Raw genomic sequence first — 13,359 nt, 5'->3', positions numbered from 1 at the left:
AGGCGCAAACCGCCCAGCCTTGGTCAATTGGTCAGAGGAGGAAAATTCCTTCCTGACCCTGGCAGAGATCATCAACTTCACTCTGGGCATGTGACCAAAAATTCACCCAATTAAGCATCTACACATGGGCTGCTTATGCACCAAAACATCACCAGGCAGAACCAGACCGCCAAGATATAAACCATGGGGAAGGGGGCCGAGAAGAACCTCCCCTGATCCCATCATCTGAGCAGTCTCACTGGGAAGAAGAATGGTTTTCCTCCTTTAAAGCCTCAGGGACACCAAAATGTCCCCCGGGTCCCAAGCCCTGCAGGCAAGGAAGGGTCAACTTCCCATTCTTTGGATGTCCCAACGAAGGGACACATGGAGGAAAACCCAGTGGGCTATTTCGAAACTCGCTGTTAACGATTGTGGGTTGGGTGCTTGAGTGTTTGTTCTTCTGGGAGAAACCAGGGCAGCTGTGAAAACTGCCTTGCTGATGTCTTGCCAAGTGATTCCTCATTTTCCTTGAGCTTGCTTAGGGAGTTTGCTAGTTTGTTTGTGGTTGTTTTTCTGAAGCTGCCGCGAAGACCCATAGAAGGTATGCCATATAGTTTACTGTGGGCCCCGATGCGAAGCTCATTGGTTTTGGATTAAACCCATTAGGGGCTCAATCCTACTTCTGTCCCCACCGGCACAAAGCATGGACCCATTTCTTACTGCTCAGCCTGCCAAACATTTTTGCTTCATACAAGATGTGGTATATAAAAATCTATGACCCATTCTGAACTTATTTCTCAAATGGGGATTTTATTTATTTATTTATTTATTTATTTTATTTTGGTTTTTCAATTACAGTTGTCCCCTTTCCCCCTAATTTCTCTCCCCCACCCAACCCACCCCCTCTCCCGCAATCAAATGGGGATTTTTAACATGGAATCCTCGGGCTTACATGAGGATTTATTAAATTAGGTAATATATGCAGAGGACTGGACACAATACATACATTCATTTTTAGAGGGGGGAAAATCAGTCGTCCTCAACGTAGCTAAAAGGTTGCTACCCAGGTGACTTATGAGAAAAGAAGACAACGAAACTGCGGAAACTCCTACTGAGAACACCTTGAACCACAAAAAACATTGTCACGGAGAACATGAGGACACAGAATTAAGCTTTCATTCACAGGGGCAAACAGCCCTTCTCCATGGGTCTTTAGACTAAAACACAAAGCTGTCTCTCTAAGTCACTTTAACTTTCTAGGCTTGTTTCCTCATCTGTAAAATGAGGGGGCTGTACCTAATGGTCTCTGACATCCTTTCCAGATTGTAAAATTCTTAGCACAACCTAAGGTGGGTCCCCAGCCTTCAGTTAGAGAAGGGAGCATGTACCACCAGGGGCTACCAGCAGGGGGCGAATAAGCAAGGACCCCTCCCCCCTCCCCCCCTCCCCCGCCCTACCCCGCAGCCTTTGAAAAGGTCTGAGATTACAGTGGAAAAAACCTAACCATTGATTTTTTGGAAAGATTCCATACTAAGGTGGTATGAGGGGGCAAAACTTTTTTTTTAAAAAGCTATTATGTACAGACGAATTCCTGAAAAAGTGCCCCCAACTATAATAAGGCAGCTTATATTCTCTGTTTCAAGGGGGATCTATAAACCGGCCAAAGAGAAAAGGAGAAGTTTAGCCAGCGGGAGGTGGGCTTTCCTTGAAGCTGAATATATATTTTTCGGTGTACAATTCAGCTTCCCTTCCTAAAGATAGCTTTAGGAAGAGTAGGGAAATGAGTGCCTGTCCACATTCTCTCTTAGTTCCCCTTGGTTTACTCAAGTGATCCCGAGGGAGTGGGGGCTGCCGGGGCGGGGTGGCGACACAGCCTGAGGAAGCAGAAATGTCCCTCTCAGGCAAGCAGTTGTTAAATCCCAGGGAGGCTCTGTGGCTGATGGAAGGGGCAGGAGGGCTAGCAACCTGGAGGTGGAGGTTGAGGGACAGACCCAGGCCCCGGCCCAAGCCTCTAACCACCCCCACCCCCGACACCCCTTCCGATTCACCCAAAAGAGCAAAGAAAAGGTGCTTACGTGACAACAGCGCTGACTAGGTCCAGAGAGGAGGCTTTCAAGGTAAGAGAAGGCAGGCGCTCCCAGCACCAGCGAGCGGTGGAAATAAGGCACCTGTAGCCTTGTGATATAAGTAACACCTACAGACAGGTCCGTTTGGTTTTTCAGGTTTACGCACAGCCCCTTTGATGACGGTGACATACAGTGTGACACCGCTCCTTGGAGGGGGGGGGAATGGTTCTCACGTGCAGAAAGTTTACCTTTATCCTGCTTTTGTGCCCAGCTCCCCACCCTCCCTCCTGGCCCTGGGGACTCAGTAAACAAGCGGAGAATTCTTGCCTCTGGGAACGTTGTAGGATCCCGCCATCTCGTGTTGGCTGGGGATTCTCCTTCCCACAAGCTGGAGGGGAAGCTCTCAAACCCAGCCCTGGTGCCTGTCTCTGCAGGCTCCCTCCTGGCTTGGTGGAGTCCTGCATTTTGTGTAGCAGGTCATTCCCCCCCTCTCCCGCCCTGTGGCGAGGAGGAAGGACAGGATGGGGCAGTGGTTAAGAACACAGGCTTTATGGCTAGATGGCTTTGGATTCAAACTCTAGGTCCATTATTGTCTAGCTGTGTCACCTTGGATAACTTAATTAGCTTGTCTGAGCTTCATCACTCTGATTCAAACAATAGTACCTCCCCACTGGGCTGCTGTGAGGGTCCCCCAGGTAATGCAGGTGAAACAACGAATAAGCCCTTTGTTAGCCATTATGATCATAGCCTTTTCCTAGATGGAGCGTGGTAGCCAGAAACCCCCTTCTCTATCATTTCCTCCAACCTTATGCCTTCAGATCAGGCAAGGGAACCAGCCTGTAGAACTACTGTTGGGCCTTTCTTTTACTTTTTCACTCAAAACATCACCAGGGCACTGGACATGTTCACTTACTCCTCTTTTAACATCTTGGGATGTAATGAGCCATGTGATGGCCCTCCACCCCACTGCCTTACCAATGGAGAACCGAAGAGAGCTGGGAGCCATCAGACGTCCACAGCTACGAGGTGGAACCTCACTTGGTTGCCAACTCTCAGGTGTCTAGCTAAGAACTACCCGCTTTTTGGGACTTTCCTGTGAGAGTAAACACTCAATCTAATTTAGATTGTGAAATAGTGTCCTGGGTCGTCTACGGGACAGCATTGATAACCCTATACCTTTCTGCTCTGGGCCTCCAGCCCTCTTGGGCAGCCAAGACATGTGTTTAATGTGTAGGCTCCAAGCTTTAGTAAAATTAGGGACTGGTTTGTTAGGTTTTCTTTGGAACACTGGGCATGGGGACAAACATACAAATACAAAAACATGAACAGTCCAGAGAAACAAAAGGTAGTTCATCAGAGAACTCAGGTGTCATCATGGAAAAATTGTTGAAGAAAGATAGGAGGACCAACTGCTTAGGCTGCTGACTTGCTGTGCAACCTCAGGCAAGTTGAGTAGCTTCTCTGGGCTTCATTTTCCCCAGTGGTAAAAGGAGGAGATTGGATTAGAATAGCAATTTTCAAACTGTGTTCCAAGGAACCCCCAGGGGTTCCCAGAGCCCTCCTAAGGGCTCTCGGGGGTGAGAGGGTGGGAGTGGAATGGGTTAGGCTCTAGTCCTCTCCTCTCTGCTTCAGTAAGAGCATTTCAGCTTTTATATAAATCTTCAGGATAAGCTTTCACTTGAACAAAGGAATCTATACTTAGAAAGAATTTGCAAAGAACTGGATTAGATGGTCTCTGAGATTCTTTTAAGCTGGACAGTTCTGTGATCTGCCTCTTTCTCCTCTGTGTCTGGGGGACCTCAATGGTCCTCTGGACCATGTTCACTGTTGTTGAGCCCTTTTCCATCTTCTCACTGGGTTCTGAAATGCTTCTTGTGTTTGTATATGCTCACATACATTCTTCTCAGTGGAGATATTTTCAAGAAAAACATTATTCTGCTATTGTTTTTAGAAAAGAGTCGGGTGAAATTATATATATCTTATACACTGTCTTGGCTGAAATATTTCAGAATGAAAAGTTTTCTGGCAGTGGATATGTATGATAAGAAACTCTGTGTCATGGTTCTAAATGTACAATATGGCATCTCTGAGTGCCTTGTCTGGGAAATTACAGGCTTCTCGACCGGTGGATAAAAGAGGCAATTAAAATAAAACCAAAATAAAAGAGGAATTTGACTCTAATTATGTCTAAATGTCACACTGAGCCTAAATTTGATTGGCGTGGAGATCTTGGATGATATCAAACACTGAGCTTGTAATAACTGTATTATGTATGTCAGTTAAAGACAAGAAGAGATGAGGAGGAGGAAGAGGAAGAGGTGGGCAGAAGAAACGGAGCATTTTAGAATTTCCAGCTGATCTTCCTTCTGGTGTCTCAACCGCACAGTAATTACAGATAACACTAGGCTTATGAGAGCTACTGGTGACTAAGACCAGATTCTGGAGGGAGACTCCTTAAGTTCGAATCCCTGCTTTGCCGTTTGCTGGCTGGGTGAGACTAGAAGGTATATTTAACATCCTTATATTCATGTTCCCTTATCTATAAAATGGAGAATACATCTCTTCTAGGGTTGGTGGGTAAATGAAATGAGTTAAAAACCTGGGATGTGTTGGGTGCCCTAAGTGTGTGCTCTATTATCTCATACTGGCCTGTTACATTTGTTAAAGTAGTTAAACATAATTAAACAAGGAGGCCATTAGACTCTGCTGGTTCTAATGCCTTGGTAGCCTATGTGAGCAAACTGAAACCCGAGCCAGACCAGAGTTGATCGTAAATACCCTTGTAACTGAAAAAATGAAGTTTAAAAATAACCAATCACAATTAACTAGGTTTTCCCAAAATAGGCAATGGCTTAAAGCTATAGCAAATCAAGCAATTTCCTTGCCTTGCTTCCATGTCTGCTCTATAAAAGTCTTCCCCTAGCTCTTGTTGGCAGGGCGCACCTAACCACTTCCAGTTTGGTGATGTCCAAATGGAATCAATGTTCGCTCAAATAAACAGTTGAGGTTTTTATGTGGCTCATAAAACAAACATAGGAAGTTTAAGTAACTTGCCCATATCACACAGCTGATAGAACTCAAAGCAGGATTTGAGCTCAGGCAGCTTGCACTGAACTCAATAGCCTCCCCATTATGCTATCATTTGGTACCTCTGTAGGAGTCGGGATCTAAGTTGAAGAAATATCCATTTTCTTAGGCATCTCAGGTTGCCGGCAGGATCCTTGAAAGCAAGGATAAATTATAAACCTGTTGTCCCCTAAAACACCTACCACGGACTGAAGCACAACAATTCTTGTTGGCTGATTGCGTGTTTGCTTTATTTCCTCTTTGGGTATCTTTCCCCGGTCTCCTATATCCAACTCATTATTTAGCTGTTCATGCTGTCTGTTCTCCTGACCAGGAACCCGTGAAAGATCACAATGACTTGGTTATTATGTACCAAGCACAATTGTTGGAGCAGGGGTTGTTATTATCTCCTTTTTACAGAATGGGGAACTGAGGCTCAAAGAATTTCAGTAATTCACCCAAGAGCACATAGTGAACAAACAGCAGAGCCAGCATTCCATCCTGGGGTTGACTCAAAGCCCAAGCCATTGCCCACTATGCTCTGTGATGGCTTGAGTGACCAGAGGAGACGTTCTTTCAAACCTGGAGGTGCGTGGGAGGGGACGACGAGTGTTGGGCAGCCCAAGACTGCTCATGGAAGACAGGCAAGAGTCTCACACATGTCACCCCATGGCAGTCCTGGAGTTTTGAATTGTGGTGCCTGGGATATCAGCCCCTATGAACAAGAAAGGCCTCTGGCCAGTTGATGGGGACTTTGAGTTCAAGGAGGCCTCAGATCTTGCCTGCTCATCAAGGGCAAATTTGTTCAGAGCAGCAAGGTGGGACTTGGTAAAAAACATTGATTTTGCTTTCTCTTGTTGCCCATGTATTTTTCCAGGGTCATACTGTTATTTCTTATGGATGTTATTCCTTGGTTTCCTTCTTCCACCACCTTTGAAATAATATTGTTGCCATTGTTTGTTTGCCTTCTTGCACTATCTCCCATAGCTTAATTTGCCATTAAAAAGTATAAAGGTGTGAAGAACTCACTGAAATGTCTGGAGTTTGGGTCTGTGCAGGAACTAATTTAGACAGAGTTTCCGTTGTAAAACACAGAATGACTTCAGAATTTGGGCATTGTGCTTCTTACAAAGCTTCAGTTGCTCCTGATTATGAAGTTTTCTGCTTAATCGCTTTACTACAGAGGTTGTCAGCACATCTTAACTAAAACCTGTTTCTGGTACTCAGAAATCTAAGGGGAGAGCCCTCAGATTTGGGAAGCTGCCCATCCTCACCAACAGGTCACACTGACACAGACTCATCTGTGCCTTGAGCTTGCAAAACTTAGGAAGTTTTCACTCCCCAAGGTGCGTGCCCAGGGTCAACATTTTGGGGCGTCATTGCTGAGCTATTGGAGTTGAAGTGAAGACAGCTGTCTTCTTTCGTACTGGATATCACTCTCCCCCGCATTTCTTTTCACAGAACAGTGTTTTTTAAAGTATATTTTATTGATTATGCTATTATAGCTGTCCCAATTTTTTGCCTTTGCCACCCCTTCTCTCCAGCAACACCCTTCCCCCTTTATTTCATGCCCATGGGTCATGCATAAGTTCTTTGGCTTCTCTATTTCCTTTACTATTCTTAACATCCCCCTGTCTATTTTTACCAATTATGCTTCCTAATCCATGTGCCCCTCATTCTTCCCCTTCCCCCTCCCTGCTAACCCTCCATATGACCTCCATATCTATATTCTGTTCCTTTTCTAGTTTAATTCTTTTGTGACCTGCAAAGGGAGATGGACAGGAGTCAGCTTCATTCTGTGTCAACAGATCTCCCTGGTTCCACAGAATCAGTGAGATATGGGACTTACCTGAACATTCTCAGATGAAGCAATAATGAAACAGATGATCATGATGTTGCTAAGAGCAAAAGCCAGATAAGAAGGCAGCTAAAGAAAAACCAGTATTCAAAATAGCACTGGGTTTTGAGAATAATAGATGTGGGTTCAGATCTCTATCCCTCCGTATCCAGCTAGTTATCTCGTTGTGCCACAGTTTCCCCATCTAAAAACCTGAGTAAATTAATTGTAACTTCATAGAGTTTTGGTGAGGATTAAATGAGATAGTGTAATAAGTATTTAGTTTAATGCCTGGCACATATTAAATACTCAGCAAATGGTACTTTTTCTTTTTATTATTTATTATTATTTAACTCATCCAAATCTCAGTTTTCTAATCAACGAAATATGAATAATATTAGCTGCTTACTACATTAATTGAAATAATGCAGGTGTATGTACCTGGCACATAGATATTTATCCATTTGCTAATTTTCAGTCTCTAATCTGGTATCCATCAAAAGTTTATCAATCTTGGGAGTTAGGAGGTCACTATATTTGACTAACGGACCTTAATTATCTTAAATGGGGCAATACTTTTATAACATGCCCATTCCATCATCTGAGCTTTTTATTTTTAGCTCCAATATGCCCTTCTGGGAGCCAAGAAGTTCCAGGAATTTCAACATCTCACTTTATAAAGTGGCCAACAGATCTGCCACATGACCATAGAGATAGATACCAGCTGGGCCACTTTGCATCGTTCTACACATGCCCTATGAATGGGGCTTTGGTGAGTTCACCTTTCTATAACACCCATGAAAACATGGGTGTCGCCTGCCTCTATGGGAGGGAAACTGCTGCTGGGTCTTTCTGGTTTCCAGATTGTACCCACCCCATGCTGCAGCTGTCACTTGGGGCAAAGTTCAGGTAGTACCTCTGCATTAAGGCAGAGGGCAGATTTTTCACAGGGCCTTCTGAAGGAGGAAATAATCAATTGAGGTTAAGTGCTCCAGCTAAAGCAAGCAGTGAGTTGCACAATTGGCCAGCAGATACAGGCTGTGCTGAGAGGGGGCTGGTCCGGGTATCTAATGCTTCCAGTAAACTGGGGGGTTGGGCAGAGATGACCAGGCTGGCTCTGTGCCTGGGCCACTGTCTCTGGGCTGTTGCTCAACACCCTTCTATAGGTGGAACTAACTGCAACTTGGAGTGTTACCTGACTCCCACCTGACCGTTGCTATTAATGACATTTAAATAAAAACTGGTGACATTACAGGGGATACCTTTAGTGTCTTGGCCCCAAGGAGTTCATTTCTTCTTTCCCCAGGTGAGTGGAATGGACTTGAAGTCAGACCAAACAATACATAGGAGGACCACTACTCTTTCAGTGTCCCTTATAACTGACAAACTGATTTTTGGTCATGGACACTTAGGAAAAACCAGGGCAGGCCTAGAGGTGAGACTTGAAAATTTGACTGACAATTAGTGGCTAAAGAGGGCACTTGCCAGTGGAATCTGCCATGGGAAGCCCTATAGACTCCAGCTAAGCACAAATATGGAAAAGTCTATTTTTTTTTTGAAAAAGAATTATGACAAATCCAAGGTAGAGTGGAGAAACAAGGATAATTTCAAGTCCAGTTGCATAGACCTGAGCAAACACACATGCGCGGGCTGACAATGCTATCGCAGACACCCCATCCCTCATGCACAGAGCCCACAGAACACCTAGACATGGCTCTCAGCATGTACACTGTAGACTGTCCTCCCTATAGACCAAACCCCACACAGCACAGATCCCCCTCCCCCCACTGTCATGCACCGCCATCAGATAAACAGTCCCTTAGGACACTGATTAATAAAACTATTTTATCTATAATTACACTTGACTGATAATAATGTCCTCAGAGACTGCATGGTTAGATTGGCTTAGATTTTAACATCCAGATTAGGTCTGAACTCCCTTTGAACTCTGGCTGGTCTCTCCAGCTCAGAGATTATAAATGGCTTTAGCTGGATTCGCCCCATGGACCCAGGAGGGTACGTGGAATTCCAGCTCCGCTTGGTTCTCTGTTCTGTCCGACACTGTATTGATGATATCTGTGCAAATACTGGCTAACACTAGGAGGAAGGCCCAAATCAAATGACCTCCTCTAACCGACCACTGTGTATACCATGCTGCGTCTATTGTAAAACAATCCCAAGCTCAGATTCCAAGGAGGAAGCCTCTGTGAACGAATGCTGCCTTGAAGACTGACACTGAAAATAAACAATTTAATCCCTGGATCTTGGGCTCTTGGGGACAGGCTCCAGGGAGCCATAATTAACTCTTTAAAGTGTTCGTGGTGTCCTACAAGTAGTAAAATACCTGATTCTTTATGATGTAACGCTGAATGGAGACAGCAAGGAGGTCTTTTAAGGCTAATTACATGTTGGAATGAGGTTAATGACGTGCCGAAGATTCTTTGCACGACTCCTCTAACACTGACAAGTCACTTGGTTACACACTAGGGCTAAAGACAGCAAGGGCTTTAAAGAAGGTGGGGGTTGAATACTGAGATAGACAAGCCCCTGACATCAGTCCCTAAATCAAATCCCCCCCTTGGGACTAGCCCACCTATTTCTAGGAATTAAGGGGTCTGAATTTTAAACTGACATTCCATGGCCTGGGTCTGGAGGCTTGGGTCTCAATTCTCTCCTATGCATTTTACAGTAGCCGACTTTAGCTGAAGATGTTAGAAAAATCCTGCTCTCTAAGGGGATACTTTTGGGAGGAGCAGAAGGCTTCTCAGTACAAATAATCCAGGTGCGACTTAAGATGAACACCTGGTTCACAGGAAAATGTCTAATACAGAGCAATGAATTCCAATAGCTGCCAACTGAAAGAGCATAGCATCATTATGATCCCATTCTGCAGATGATCTCCCTGGTATTTCAAAATCATACAAGGAGATCCAACAATTACTCCTTTTCCATCCTATTCAGGGCCAGGCATGAGTTTGATCACCTGAACAGCTGTCCCAAAGAAATGCAGCATGGACTCCAGGGTGCCATGTGCTGCTTTACTGACTCCCCGACAGTGTAGCTAGGCCTCCAGGTTTCCTTGGCACTTGAAAGAAGGCACCCTTTTTCCTCCATGGATGCCAGTGTTTCCTCTCCCACCTGCACATGCAGACACGCAGCACCTACCTCCGCTCGCTCATGCTGCCGGCCTGGGCTGGGCACGGGTCCTCTGCCGGTGACATCACTCTGCTCCGAGAAGGCCCCGATTGGGGGGACCCCTCCTCCTCAGTGAGAAAGACACTGCATGACTGCCTCCAGACAGGTGACACCTCCTCTGGCTGTCCCAGCCCTGAGCAGGCTCCCAGATGCAGCAGGGTCCCAGCTTGGCAGCTGGCAGGTGGGTCACCCACCTCCACAATGCCCGTGAGGGAGCAGAAGGTTAGGTGAGTCTCTTGTTCCGATGGGAGCTACAAAAGGTAGAGACCAAGACCCGCAGAGAGACACCTGCTTGCTTCCTGAATGTTGTTGAGGTCTGAGCGAGCAGCCAGGGACGGCTGATGGGTCCGTGGTCTCCCGTGGAGGTCACTGTGGTGTCTGGAGAAGCCAAGGAGAAATGTGTCAGACAGAGCCTGTCAGCACCTCAGTACCCTGCCAAATGGTAATTAGCAGCGCCTCGTGCCACCCAGGAGAGCGAGGGTAATATGTTTATCCTCATTTTATAGAAGGGTAAGTGGAGGCCCAGGGATGTCAGACAACCACTTTAGCCAGTCAGAGGCTACACTTGGCCCTGAGAGAGGCTGACTCAGAGGTTACCACTGAAGCTTGGGTGAAGCCAGGCCTGTGGGGACAGCACAGGTGGGTCTGCCCTGTGGCGATGGTGGGCCCCCATGGCAGTCTTCCTCAGGGCTCTCTGCCTCCCCCGACACCCTTGCCTGACCCCGTTTTCTACTCTGGTCCATCTGGCACTTGTCTAGAGCACAGATTTGCGTGGGGGAATACTAGTCTCCTAATATGAAGAGAAATGTCTCTGAGTAGCTAATTTTGGACAGGCTGTTGTCTATATTTCCTGTTTGAGATTCACAAAACATGTTAACCTTGTAAAAGCTCCAACACGTCTTCCAGGAAAGAAACCTGCTTAATTCTATTTACCGCAGCGTTTCCCAAACATGTGAGCAACTTTTCTCTAGTAATACCCATTAGCATACCACCCAGCTAGTGTTCTACCAGATGCATGTTGGGAAATCCTGCCGGAGACGGTCAACTCCCCAAGAGAAGGAACTGTGCCTCTTTCTCTGGGGTGTTCCCAGCACCACCCACTCATGGCAGGCTCAGTGAGTTAGTTGGGCAGCATTGAGTGGTGCCATCATTTCCCTGGTTCCTTAGGCACAAAACCCTGAAGTCATCTTCATTCCTCAAAGCTCCTGCCCAGAGCCGGGCACCCCGTCATGTTGTTCCCCTCCCATGTGCGGCTTCTCTCATATCTGTTCCTCTTTTCTTACAGTCAGTGTCAAGTAACCTACCACCTCCAAGGGGAGGCCTTTGCTGGCCTCTGTTCTAAAATAGTACTTCTTCTCCTAGTGGCTGTGTTGCTCAATCCCAGGGGTTGCTGTCTTCATACCACAGTACCCACGCGAGTTTTCTTTATAGTTCTTTCCACTACTTAACATTGTATTTACTTCTACATTTATTTGCTTATTGCTGATCTCTGGAACATCAATTAATAGTTGTACAGGTTGCTCACTGCACAAGGGGCCTGGGTCATATATTACCCTGTGCCTTTTGGTGTCATTCCTGAATCCACAGCTTGATTGAAAATCCCTCTATGTAATAAGGAAGATAAGGTAGAAATCCAGCCTGAGCTCTGCCTTCTAAGCTGAGTTTCCTGGAAGGGCCTGCAACGTCCCATAAAGGTGTCGTTATCCAGTGTGCGCTAGGGCAGTGGTCCCCAACCTTTTTGGCACCAGGGACCAGTTTCACAGAAGACAATTTTCCACAGACCGGCAGGGGTGGTGGGGGTGATGGCTTTATAGCCTGCCACCAGATACAGCTTAGTTGTGACTTGCCTCTGACTGATAGGGTTTTGATATGAGTCTGCAAGCAATTGATTTATTATGCTCTCTGCACAGTCAAACCTCCCTGCTAATGATAATTTGTATTTGCAGCCGCTCCCCAGCACTAGCATCACCGCCCAACACCACCTCAGATCCTCAGACATTAGATGCTCATAAGGAGCGTGCAACCTAGATCCCTTGCACACACAGTTCCCAGTAGGGTTTGTGCTCCTGTGGCAATCTACTGCTGCCACTGATCTAACAGGAGGTGGAGCTGATCTTATGGGGAGCAGCTGTAAATACAGAGGGAGCTTTGCTCACTCGCCTGCTGCTCATCTCCTACTGTGTGGCCTGGTTCCTAATAGGCGATGGACCAGTACTGGTTCGTGGCCCAGGGGTTGGGGACCCTGCTCTAGGGGGAGGTCTGCTTGACCAGCTATGCACCTGTGGGCTATGTCTCTTTGTCCAATTTACACAAAGGTGCCATGTGGGCTATCCTCTTGGTCTCTTCTATAGAATGTAAGCTCTGTGAGTTCGGCGAGCATTTAATTTATTATCCAAACCAGGGCAATTTTGAGTATAAGTATGACACTACTTCGTAATTATGTTGGAACAACAGACAAAAATTGGAGTTGTCCTAGGCTGATCACCCTGTCCATGTTGGGTAGACATGGTTTTGCTTATTGCTTTATCCCCTGTGTCTAGAATAGTTTCTGGCATATCATGTTTGTGGCATAATGTTTGGGGAATGACTCCTGCTGTAATCTTCAAACTGGGCTCCTGGTTTCAAGTCTGTCCCCTCTCCTAATCTATCCTACCAGATTAGTCCTCCTGAAATATCATTGCATGTTCATAAACCTACCACCCAGCATCTTTAAAGCTTCTGAAGCTCCATTTTCTAAAGTGTCTTCAAGAAAACACGAATCCCAGTGTAATGTGTTTAAAGGGGGGGGGAGATTAAAAAAAAAGAAGAAAGAAAAAGGTGCCATAGATTAATACTCGGGAAACAGTTAGATATCCATAATGATATGGGAGCGGTGAAAGGAACATAGGAAAGAAACTTGCTACAATTTGTTTAGATGCAACAATGACCTTGAAGCTGGAATTCCTGTTTCTGACCTGCTACACTTAATAGAGTTGGATGGGAAACCTGTTGGAATACTCTTTCATGGGCCACAGTCCTTAGGTTTGATATTCAAAGGCAATAAAACTGAGCCCACATATTTCCCGATGTTGAGCTCCTGCAAGTTCCCCTACAGAAACCCCTGGTCCATTCATTAATCCAGTAACTATGTTCTGAGCACCCACTAGGCCCCAGGCCCTGTCGTTGCAGGTGCTGGGAGCACAAACATGAACAAAGAAGGTCTCTGTCCTACTAGAG

Source organism: Furipterus horrens, unplaced genomic scaffold (genome assembly GCF_987537825.1).
Source record: "Furipterus horrens unplaced genomic scaffold, mFurHor1.1.pri manual_scaffold_2, whole genome shotgun sequence".
NCBI classification, from domain to species: Eukaryota; Metazoa; Chordata; class Mammalia; order Chiroptera; family Furipteridae; genus Furipterus; species Furipterus horrens.
The sequence above is the reverse complement of the archived record's forward strand: the minus strand, read 5'-3'. Positions refer to the sequence as shown.